Below are 12,842 nucleotides of genomic sequence, written 5' to 3' on the forward strand. Positions count from 1 at the left end.
TGAGTGGTCAAACTGTAATGTACCAGGTCATGGAGTCTCACATAATCTCAACAGATAATGCCTTAGGCCTGGCAATACACTTATCAATCTAAAAAATGGTTTTATATCCAACTTTTTTTTTTAAAACAACTTAAATACTACTAAAATCAAACATAAACTTTTCAAGAATGCACATCATTTAAGAGGAAAATGACAATGCTGTAAACATATAAGACAGACTCATGCCAAAGGGAAGGACAAAACAACTTAAATGCACCTTAAATGTAGGTCCATGTCCTGGTATGATAAAGTCAGTCATCTCCAATATGGTATATCTTGATTGCACCTGGAGATTTGGTCGCTCACTTTTTTTTTAGCCAAAGGGAGGGGGAGAAAAGATCACCTTCACAATAAAATAAATCCCCTGTGAAACACAAAATTGAAAAAACATTAAACATCAGTTTGAAAATAAACATGAGGCCCAATGGCTGAACAGTAAAGCCCTTGGCTTCTGAACCAGGGGGCCACAGAAACATATGACCTTTACATCATCTTGCGTTTGATTGCAAGGTTGGAAAGGGAACTTTAACCATACTTTTTAAAGCTGGATAGTACAATCCTTCAACATGATTTTCTGTGTCAAGCAAAAGGTTGTACTTTTCTTACACCACCTAACAACAACAACAAAAAAACAACCAACCAACCCCTGCTAATACTCCAAGATTAGCCTTCTTCACCACCACCGACACATCATTTCCTGTATGACCAGGTGTTGGCCCTATTTCTACATCCTCATCTATGTTGAAGGGCATCCCCTGCAGGAAGAACAAATAAGACCTGCAGTATCAAGAATAAATAAAGAAAAGTTTATCCATAATGTGCAGTGACGCAGGGTAGGACTCAGAAAGATATTTGTAAAAAAGTAAACATGAGAGATCCCCTTAAATGATGGCTTCTTCAAGCTATTTCAAGATTGAAATGATGTTTTTATTCAAACAAAATGATTTGTATTTTTATTTATTAAGAAATTAATTTGTTCTGATTTTTTATACTAAGTTCTATTTTTTTTTATACTAAGAAATTAGCACATAGAAAGGATCTGACATATACATTCATCATACTCTGTGTTGCCCCCAAACTTAAAGGAAAGGATAATGATGACATTCTAGGTAGTTCAGCACGCAAAGATATTTAAAGAAATTATACATTGTATGCAATTATTAATGACAAATGAAAAGTAGTTGATAAAACAAGCCTATTGCTTTATTTACTAACAAATGTAGGAAATAGGGAAAAAATGACTTAGCTCTATTTAAACAGTCAGTGTAACAATGAAGTTTTCTATTTCTTATCTTGTTTTACACAAAAATAACTCAAGGATATCAAAAGTAAACATCATCAATACAAATACATACACATGTTCAAAACGCAAGCCAGTCAACAAACAAAACTTCAACTTCGGCATGTCAAAAACTAAAAATGTCTAAATCAGGCTACATCATAATGCCATGGTATAGCAGAAGAGGAATTTAAATGGAATGTGATGAGTTGGATAGTTTGATTCTGTTTGAGAACTGCCTTAAGATTTGAGAACATTTATGAATGTTTGAGTGTTTAAGAATAAATTTGTAGAACAATCACATTTTCTGTCTACATTAAGATGTCTGTCCAATCTTCCCATAGAAAAGTTACATTTAAGACCTGATTAGAATAATCTCTGAGTTTGACAAAGTGCTCTTCAAATGGCCCAGCGACTGATGAACTTTTACTTCACCAGCTATATGGATATTAAGATAGCAAAGGGAAGCTTCGCTAGTTGCATTATTATGTCTACAAAATCTTTATCTATGCAACTACTACAATCATAGGGGAGCAATACAAAAAATTTAAACTGTGCCTGCACAAAACACTAAAAACAAAAAATATTAGTCTGTAGATACCTCTTTCAACTCATGCAGTAAGTACTGATCATGTTGACAAATATCATAGCCTACACAATGGACAGCTCCAGAGAAGAGGTTGAGGTTGCCAATCTGTTTTATGTGTCCATTTAAAACATAGTGGATGTCTTCAGGTTTCAAACCCTGGTCACTCAAAGCTGCAGAGCATACACAGATTCTAAATAGTAAGAAAAGATCTTAACTCTTATTTTATGTAAGTCAGATCTTATGTATGTGAATTATGTTGGAGAAAGTTATTTTAGGTTGTCAAAATGCAGGCCAAATGACTAGTCGCAACAAAAGATGTACTGGAACTGTCTCATGAATGACTTGGCCTCAAAGAGAAGAGTACTTGTCTTAAACTAAAGAGTACTTGGCCTAAAAAGAAAAGGGTACTTGGCCTCAAAGACAAATGCACTTGACCTTAAAGAAAAAAAAGTATGTGGCCTCAAAGGGAAGAGTACAGTATTTAAATGTTTTAAAGTAGTAACAATATGAAGACAAATATAAATTGTGTCTAAACATCTGTTTTAGTTAAAAAAAACAACAACATTATTTGTACTGTGACAAGTGTTTTGAAGTTGATTCCTTCTCATGGTGCCCTATTGACTACTGATAAAACCATAAACAATGTATGGTCATGTTACAACATCATTTGTCCTTCATCTGGTGAATTATAAAGTGGGAAAGAATCGAGCAAGGAGTGGACAGAACTGACTCTGTGACTGTCATTCTGAGTGCAGAGAGGGATGCAAGCAACTAGTAGACAGAACTGACTCTGTGACTGTCATTCTGAGTGCAGAGAGGGATGCAAGCAACTAGTCGACAGAAGAGATGGCTGCCTAGTTATTTTGGTATGTGTTTTAGAATGTCACCACTATGGTCCAAAGTTAGAACCAGACTGCTTCTATCCCTGCAAGAGGTTTTGCCTAGGACAGTATTTCTCAAATTGTGGGGAGTGACAATTTGAAAAAATGTGAAAAGGGGGCGGAAGAAAAACAGCGAGTCAATGAACATTTAATACCGATACATAAATTAGGATTCTATACATATTGTAAATATTTATGATAAATAAAATCAGAATATTGTTTTATAATAATATGTCTTCTTTTTCATTACATTCTAAAAGCCTTCATTGTAAAAGCCTTCAGCGCTAAAAAATTCTCCAGCCAACTTAAGGCGGCACAAATGAAATTCTTATTGTTTTCAACCAGCAAATATTTGAGAAATACTTGGTTTGGAGATGAAAACTGATCTTAAAGGCTAAGCGAGAATTCTAGTGTGACCCACAGTCCCAAGAAGAAATAGGTAGGGTACCTAACTTTAGTTGGGAAAAGTAAAGGCAGTTGGTCATTGTGCTGGCCACATAATCATCTGTACAATAGATTGCAAGGTTCGAAACAGGAACTAGTGAAAGATTAAAACATGTTAATCATTTTTTCCAATTATGGTCTAATACTTTAAGTGCCTTTCTTTCTGAGAAATAGTTCAAATAGACATAAAATATCTGTCTGAATTAGCCAAAATAATAATAATAATAATAATAATCTTTATTATCCGTATGGAAATTTGTCTTACAATTTGTGCATTACACCAAACAAAAAACATTATAACTATAAGAAACCAAAATGTACATTCACACCAGACTCACTCATAATTTACATGTGACAAAGTTTATACCAGATTGTTCTTATTTAATGAAAAACTAAACATCTGTAAAATGTTAAGAAAGGCATGAGTCCAAGTATCAGTATTATATAAGAAAAGATTTTACTGGATGAAAGACAGATTTATAGACAATTAGCAATACAAAGCTATTTAGATGGAAAATATTGGATCTAAGCAATCCTACATGTATTCAGTAGGTGACCAAAGAAGTTCGGATACAAATCTAGTCTGGCCTATATAAAGTTCGGATACAAATCTAGTCTGGCCTATATAAGGTTCAGATACAAATCTTTTCACAAAGATGTGCAGATCATCTAGAGGTAAATATATCCTAAATAAGGGAAAATAAAAAATGAAAGTAAAATTAAAGTTTACCTTTGAGAAGTAAGTCCCTTTCCCCAAGGGTTCCCGGTATTAACAATAATGTTGCGGTGGGGACCTTTCAGTAGTGTGACGGAGCCACATGATCTAACAGTTCCTTCAAAGTAAACGATATATTAATATCATTGTAGATTTTGAAAACAAAAATATGTATACAGCAAATTTCATAATATTAAAGTAGGAGAATAAATTGGTCTAAAATTTTATAAATCAAAGGAATGAATATTTTCTTATTCTTGTTGTTTTTTTTTATATTTTTTTAAAATGTTGCTCTAGTATAAAAAAAAATATGTGTTACCACATCTTTTCAAATTGAATCAAATTATGAACTTTATTTATGATGAAGCCTTTTAAAAGTAGATTATAGAATACAATAGCACTAATTATCAATAATGACACCATTTGTATGCAATTATAATGATTTGACATCTAGCTTAATTACAATAGCTTATGTGAAGATTTTTTTTAGGAAAGAGGGGGGGTCAAATCAAACCCAGAGCATGAACATGTTATTAATATTATTTACTTTCACCAAAAAGTAAAAAAAAAAAATTAAAGAAAAAAAAAAAAAAGATTTTGTTACAGGCTTAGAAAGATTTATATACAGCTGTATTCACATTTATATATTTACAATTTCAATATTATTCACAATTGGTGAAAATAAATAAAAAATAAAATTAAAGTGACCATCTTTAACTTTTTAACAATAATATCACAATAACAATAATTATGAATGCTATAATATAGCATGAAATAATGAAAGTATTTAATATAGAAATGTAAAGAGTTAAATAAATATGTATGATAACATTTTTTTTAAAGTTTAATGTGAACTAACGATATTGATCAGGGCAACAGGCGGAACACAGAAGGTTAAATTTTTCTAATCCTTCTTCTGCATTCTGAGGGACTGTTGTGCAACAAGTGTGCCACCACTGATCGCATTGTTCACATAGAACCTAAAGAGTGCCTTTGTTTCTTGTAAGTCAACCAGCAGGACAATCTTCATTTGTTTACATAGAACCTAAAGAGTGCTTTTGTTTCTTGTAAGGCAACCAGCAGGACAATCTTCATTCCCTACTCAACAAGGCTGTCAGAAACTTTAACACCACTTTCATTGTCACATTTTTTCTGTTCAGCCTCCTTCAGTTTCTCTACCTCAGAGTCATCATTCCTGTCTTCATTTGTCTTTCTTCTTGGCAAAACTTTTTTCTCCTTTTTCTTCCTTGCATCACCATCTTTCTTCAATTGTCTCTCTACCTTCTTCTTTTCTCTCAAGACTTTTCTTTGCAGTGCATCTTCATCTTTTTGTCTCATCTTTGTCTACCTTCCTACATATTTTAATCTTTTCTTGCTCATCTTTTTCTGTAATCTTGCGCTTAAAGGCTTGCCAAAATTCCTCGCTGCTTACAAGAATTGGGAGAGTTGGGGTTAATTTTTTTGGTTTAGCACTACTTTTGTCCTTGCTCTTAAAGGAGGGTATCTTTAAAATGTCCTCAGAGAGGGAAAGTTCACTAAATTTTTCAAATATAATTTTGTCATGAGGTTTGGAAAACTCTGTGTTAGGAGATTAGCCAATATTGAAAAAAACTTCCATATGAGGTGGAAAGTAAAGGTGAATCAGGTGATGTTGCTGGTAGAGTTGAGGAACAAGAGCCAGATGGAAGAGGTGGGTTAGCATGGGAGGTTGAAGGAAGATGTAGAATATCATTGGAAAAGGAAGCAAAAGGTGAGACATCATGAGTGATGGCAGGACTGTGGGAGGCAGAATCAAGAGTTAAGACATCGTGGGAGGTGGGAGAAATAGGTAGGGCATCATGGAGTGGGGAAGCAAGAGGTGAGACATCACAGGAGGTGGAAGGAAGAGTTTGCACAGCCAGTGAGGCAGATGATGATGTTTGTGGTCTGTACAGTAAACTGGGACCCAACTTTCCAGCCTTGATTTAACTGTTTCTGGACTGAAAGGGTATATCCCTGCAGCCATAAAGCCTTGCTTGACTAACTCAATTTTAGCACATTTTTCCCATGTAGGCTTAAAAACCTTAGCAAATGTTTCTAAGGACACACCATCACCAGTTGATGCCACATGCTATCTTAATGCATCCTTCCAAGCATTCTTAATGGCATCAAAAAATGCCTGATCAAGGGGCTGCATCAGGTGACTGGCTTGGGGAAGAGGACAATTCAAAATGATTTGGTAATCAAAACAAAGTTGGGATGTTTCCATGAGGGAAGTGTGAGAGGTGTACAGCCCATCAATAATCAGAAGAATGGGTTTGGGGAGATGGCTAGTTAATGGGATGAAGGTATCATGGAGCGAGGAGTAAAAAATGGGTGCCATTGGAAGAAATTTGAATCAGTGCTTCTGGAAAACCTTCTAAAAGATTTTTGGTTGGTATTCTTTTGTAAGGATAAAATTATCTTATAAATAGACTATATTTGATATATATTTATTCAATTCAATTCTATTTAAAATAATCTGGAGTTAAATCTAAAAATTGAATTTAGAATCTGTAGTCTAGAATTAATTGATCTAGTCTATAATCAAAAAGAATTGTTTAAAAAATAAAAAGCAAAGAAGAGTGAAAAAAATATTATAGGCTAAGACTAGATTAGAAATAGGAAAAAAAATTATTTAGTAAATAGAAAAATCTCATAGACTATCAAAAGAAAATAGACTAGGTCTGGTCCATAGAAGCATAAAAAAAATAAAATAATTTTGGCTATTTTTTTTGGTCATTTTTATTCTTGGAGAGTTGTCCGAAACAAATTTTCCATCGCTTTTTAAAATCTGAATCCCAACACCCCTTTAAGATTTTAATGACACATCTTTGAAGCACAGTGAATGTGACAAGTGACGCTCTGTCTATAAATGAAGCACAGTCAATGTAACAAGTGATGTTCTGTCTATAAATGAAGCACAGTCAATGTGACAAGTGATGTTCTGTCTATAAATGAAGCACAGTCAATGTAACAAGTGATGCTCTGTCTATAAATGAAGCACAGTCAATGTAACAAGTGATGCTCTGTCTATAAATGAAGCACAGTCAATGTAACAAGTGATGCTCTGTCTATAAATGAAGCACAGTCAATGTAACAAGTGATGCTCTGTCTATAAATGAAGCACAGTCAATGTAACAAGTGATGCTCTGTCTATAAATGAAGCACAGTCAATGTAACAAGTGATGCTCTGTCTATAAATGAAGCACAGTCAATGTAACAAGTGATGCTCTGTCTATAAATGAAGCACAGTCAATGTAACAAGTGAAGCTCTGTCTATAAATGAAGCACAGTCAATGTAACAAGTGATGCTCTGTCTATAAATGAAGCACAGTCAATGTAACAAGTGATGCTCTGTCTATAAATGAAGCACAGTCAATGTAACAAGTGATGCTCTGTCTATAAATGAAGCACAGTCAATGTAACAAGTGATGCTCTGTCTATAAATGAAGCACAGTCAATGTAACAAGTGATGCTCTGTCTATAAATGAAGCACAGTCAATCTAAAAAGTGATGCTCTGTCTATAAATGAAGCACAGTCAATGTAACAAGTGATGCTCTGTCTATAAATGAAGCACAGTCAATCTAAAAAGTGATGCTCTGTCTATAAATGAAGCACAGTCAATGTAACAAGTGATGCTCTGTCTATAAATGAAGCACAGTCAATGTAACAAGTGATGCTCTGTCTATTAATGAAGCACAGTCAATGTAACAAGTGATGCTCTGTCTATAAATGAAGCACAGTCAATGTAACAAGTGATGCTCTGTCTATAAATGAAGCACAGTCAATGTAACAAGTGACGCTCTGTCTATAAATGAAGCACAGTCAATGTAACAAGTGATGCTCTGTCTATAAATGAAGCACAGTCAATGTAACAAGTGATGCTCTGTCTATAAATGAAGCACAGTCAATGTAACAAGTGATGCTCTGTCTATAAATGAACGTAATGATCAATTTTGAAAGTGCACAACATTTAACAGGAACCAAAAAAAACTTTTAATCCGGAAGCTAGCTAAGTTTATCCAGGTGACAGAAATAAAAATGGCTTACCATGCAACTTTAAAAATGATGTATACTGTCTGGAAAATATTGAAAACGAACGAAAGTGACATAGAATTGATTGAAAATGGACATGCACAGTGCACAAACCCTCACTTTTGCAAATAAATCGCGTCAAAACGAGGTAAAATCAACAACACTTCAAGTTGTCCAAATTCATGTAATGTCCGGAATAAATAAACTACTCTATCTAAAGTTCAATAAGCACTACTAGATTTAAATATTGTAACATCTGTCTATATTATATTAAGACACAAATAAATACTCTGCACAATGCATCATTGAGAACTCAAAGAGCTTGAGAAGTCATGGCTCCAAATAATGTGTAAAGTAACTAATGACTAATAAATCACAGCCAATACTGTACCACTGACAACATGTAACAATGAATGTACAAATGCTTCAAAGTAGATAACCATACTGATGTACCAAACTCTACTGGCCTCTCCACCTCATCCCAGGCTCGAACTGGATTCAACTGTTCTGTACCACCTTCACACTGGACTCACTGTACTGAACTTGACTTTGTCTTGTACTTGTGAAGTGTCCTCACTTTGAATCCAAACCAAACCATTTTGACTGTCACCTTCTCTCTTTACATAGGTTCCCTGAAAGCCTTCTCAAAACCGATAGAGCTTCACTTGTCCTTTCTGGATGTCACCTAACCCATCCTATGTGACTGGCCTCAGCACTGTTTACAACACAAATCTATGCTGAATGGTTGCCAAGCACTCGCCAGTGTTTTCTGTGTCAGCTGATTACACACACACAATTCCCCTATCTGCATTGCCTCCACAGTTATAACAATATCAAGACTTCAAAATTAGATCTCTAGGCCAAAAGCATGTATACTATATAATATATATCATATATATATATCTAAAAAGACACTTCCTGGCATTGACGCCTTGATCTTAATATTTAATTTTTTTTTTTTGCTTTAGAGGGAGATACTACTGACACCGTCAAGCCGGTAAACTTGTGACCTGATTACTGAAGCAATAGACAGCGTGGCGCTGTCACTTGCATAACATTCTTCAAAAGGGTCCTTCGATGGGAAGTTTTACCACATGATTGTGCATATCTAGTCATGTAAACTAATACTTTGATATATAATTACTAAATTAGATAGAGACTTATATTAAGTTATTAGTTGATTTATATCATATCTATATCTATACACAAAAACTTCAAAAAGCACTCACTCTGTGTCAGTCGCTCACTGCACTGTCACTAAGTCTAAACCCCTGCTCTAGTCACGCCTAGTGTCACAAAACACACTGTCACTGGCCTGGGCATGACTGGGACACTGTCACTGGTCCTAATAACTAGAGTCTAACTAGACTAGTAACTTATTATCTTATATAACTATTATAAGTACTATTTAGTACTAAGACTAAGTTTTAAGTAGACTCTACTGTAGTCGAGTATTAATTAACTGACTGAGTTAAGTATAGTAAATAGTATATAAAGTATACTTCCTAATACTATAGATCATTAGATCTAGACTAGATTGCTGATTGATTTAGTCTTTTGACTCTTTTTTTATTTTTAGAATAGTCGATAGATCGATCTAGTATCTACTACTACTACTACTACTAGAATCTACATTTAGACTTAGACGCCTTAGCAATAGATCTTGAGTCAGACGATCTAGACTGCTACTACTTACTACTAGACTAGTCCATAGTTACTCATAACTCATACTCATAGTATGGCATAGTATTACTATTACTATTACTAGATCTAGTATAAGTATAAGTATTAGAATCTAGTAAGTATCATCATGGTTTCTAGATCATATGCGGCAACCACTGAACCAGTCATCTAAGATTCTAGATAATAAGAATAAAAATAAAGAATAATAATAGATTCTAATCCTAGATAGATCTAAATCTAGATGTCAGTCTAGATTTAGATCTTAGCCAAAATAGAATCAGCGGTAAAACTAATCAGCTAGCTAGGTACTTACTTTACTTAGTTATGCCTAAGGCTAAGGCCCATCTAATTAAAAATCATGTAAAAATTGTAACAACGAAAAAATCTTATTTTGTTTAACAGAAGAGCTCATTACTACCCAGACGAAAACCGTGTCAAATAACCCCCTTTTTTTTCTCTCTGATGTTGATCCGAAACGAATACCCATGTTTGAAATGAAAAAAAAAAGATTATACGAAACATTTTTAAAGTATTTTTTACTGACAGTACCATAGATTATATATAGTCTATGACAGTACTTATATCTATATGTCTATACTAACTGAACATGCTATATCAGATCAATGACCTCCACGTTATTTTCTTTGTTATAATAATAAGACTAGTCTTTGAGTCCGAAGATTATATCTTATTTTATCTTATCTTATCTTATATAATACAGACGTTACTTCAAAAAAGAAGATGATTACGTCCTACGCGTCATGCATTTAGTCATGCATATTAACCAATGACTTAAATTCTGCCAAGTCACTGGTTTTCCTGGCTAGCTCAGGCAACCCATTCCATGCTCTAATAGCACTAGGGAAGAAGGAGTATTTGTACAAATTTGTCCTAGCATATGGGACGAGGAATGTGCCTTTATCTTTGTGTCTTTCAGGAATGTAATACAGGAATGCAGTATTTCGTGTGGCTGCGCAGTCCCAGCTGTGACCTACTTATTTTGCCACATCCAGGGTAAGCATAACCATTGTCCGCAGGTGGTCGATTTAGATTTTCTTTTCGCCGTCTGCGTTTGTCCTAGGGAGCAGATTTTCATTTGGTCTCAAATGTGTATCTCGCGGCCTTCGTGAGTGACCTCCAGCTGTCTTGTTCTGAGGCCGCATGCAACCAGGTACTCTCTTCTATGTCAGCCAAAGAAAGTTGACGCCTAAGCTGGTCTTTGACTTGTTTCCGTGGGGCGCTTCTGTTACGTCGATCACCTTTTAGTTCACCAAAAAAAAAAAAGACTGCCTTTGGCATACGTTCGTCTCTCATTATTATAGCTTTTATATAGCGCTACTTTCATGCTTATAACATGCTCAGAGCGCGTTTGGTCCAATCTCATTTGTGGACCAGTGGGAGGAGAGGGTATCTAGGAGTTGGTTTTCCATGCTGCCTTTAGGCGCTCAGTAAACACAACTCTGCCCGAGTCGGGTGTCGAACCTCGATCCCCCTTCTAGGTAGCCAAGCCAAGCCTCTCGACCACGCTTCCCACGGGATACGTGCCCTACCCAGCGCAACTGTCGCACCAAAAAAAAACCTCTATACTGTCCATACCGGCGTTCGCAAGGACATTGCTGTTTGTAGTGCGGTCTTGCCATCGTATATCCATGATGGAGCGCAAGCATCTTTGGTGGAAGCGCTCAAGAAGTCTTAGATGTTTCCTATATAGTGTCCATGTCTCAGAGCCATACAGAAGGGTTGAGAGAACCACCAACTGGTAGACACTAATTTTTGTAGGCAGGCGGAGCGATCTGTTCCGCCAAACTCTCGCCTGAAGGCGTCCAAAAGCGCTACTGGTCCTGGCGAGACGGTTATCAACTTCCCTTGAAAGTGAGGCGTCATTTGACACTATACTACCTAGATATGTGAAGTGGTTTACCACATTAAGGGGCTGTCCGTTTACGGTGATCCTTGGTGCTGAGTATGTTTTATTGGGCGACTTCTGGAACATGAATTCTGTTTTCCCGAGGTTAGGGTTAGGCGGCAGCGTAATTAAATTCGTTTACCGCGTTCTGGAGGTCATGTTTATTGTGAGCTAGCAGGGCGCAATCATCGGCACAGAGAAGCTCCGTTATGACCATCTTCTTTGTTTTTGTATGGAATAGTAGACGTCGAAGATTGAACACATTGCCGGTAGAACGAAGCCGGATATAGATGCCTTCGTGCAATCGCTGCCTCAATGGACCCATCATTATCGAAGGAATCGCTTGCAAATGTCCCCCAGAAAACTATGAGAGAGGAGCTCGACGACCTACCGACATCTGAGGAAATTGAGACAGCAATATCTAAACTAAAAAAAAAAAAACACAAGGCACCTGGCTCTGATGGACGCTGAAATATTTAAAATGGGTGGTGTCGCCCTAACCGAGAGGCTAACAGTGCGTGGTCCTACCTGAACTTCGAGACTCCGTAATCATATCCCTATACAAAAAGGGTGACAAGTCTATCTGCTCAAACCTTAAAACTATCGAGGCATTACACTTCTGTGTGTAGCAGGAAAGATATTTGCTCGAGTGTTGCTCGACCGACTAACCCACTCTTTAGTGGACTAGGTCTTATCTGAAAGCCAGTGTGACACAGAGGTGCCCTTTCTGATCACTTTCCAATAGAAAATAGCGTAAAGCAGGGCTGTGTACTTGCTCCTACTCTATTCGCTATCTTCTTTCTTAGTTATAATGCATTTATCACTTACTTGATCTATATTATTAAAATAGAATGGCACCCTCCTTCAAATTCTTTGGAGTGAAAATACAAATCTAAAACATATAACATGTTATATCCTCATGTTTACTTTCACTAACAAGAAAAGTACGTTTGTAGAATAGACATCATGCTCAGTTGTTTCCCTTTATTCCCAGTTCCCACTTACTTCAAATTTAGCATATTCCACAGCCTTTAGGTCTAATATTATCTCTCCTTATTAATATTTGATACATTTAAAGTTTACTTGAAATTATATAATTATTTTCATTGGTCTAATCTAAATTTTGAACAAAGTTAAAGAAATGTTGAGCTTTTTTTTTTTTCCCTATTATTTCAAATCTTGAGCTATAAGTCAAATGTGATGAACAGAGCAACCAGATCAACATGACACTGAGTCAGAACTAGAGAAC

The 12,842-nt window shown here is 35.7% G+C and overlaps 1 long non-coding RNA gene and 1 pseudogene across 1 annotated transcript; both read right to left on the minus strand.

The window, feature by feature from the left end:
* Window positions 1-4,370, minus strand: part of LOC129922377 (uncharacterized) — a 29,154-nt pseudogene extending 24,784 nt beyond the window's left edge.
* A 217-nt stretch (window positions 4,371-4,587) lies between these two features.
* Window positions 4,588-10,125, minus strand: LOC129922333 (uncharacterized). The gene is made up of 3 exons (XR_008774332.1): window positions 10,001-10,125; window positions 8,020-8,048; window positions 4,588-5,371 (listed from the first exon to the last, which is right to left on the minus strand). It is a non-coding gene; the product is annotated as an uncharacterized LOC129922333 (long non-coding RNA).
* Between the last annotated feature and the right edge of the window lie 2,717 nt (window positions 10,126-12,842).

The sequence above is a fragment of the Biomphalaria glabrata genome, chromosome 13, assembly GCF_947242115.1.
Source record: "Biomphalaria glabrata chromosome 13, xgBioGlab47.1, whole genome shotgun sequence".
NCBI lineage: Eukaryota > Metazoa > Mollusca > Gastropoda > Planorbidae > Biomphalaria > Biomphalaria glabrata.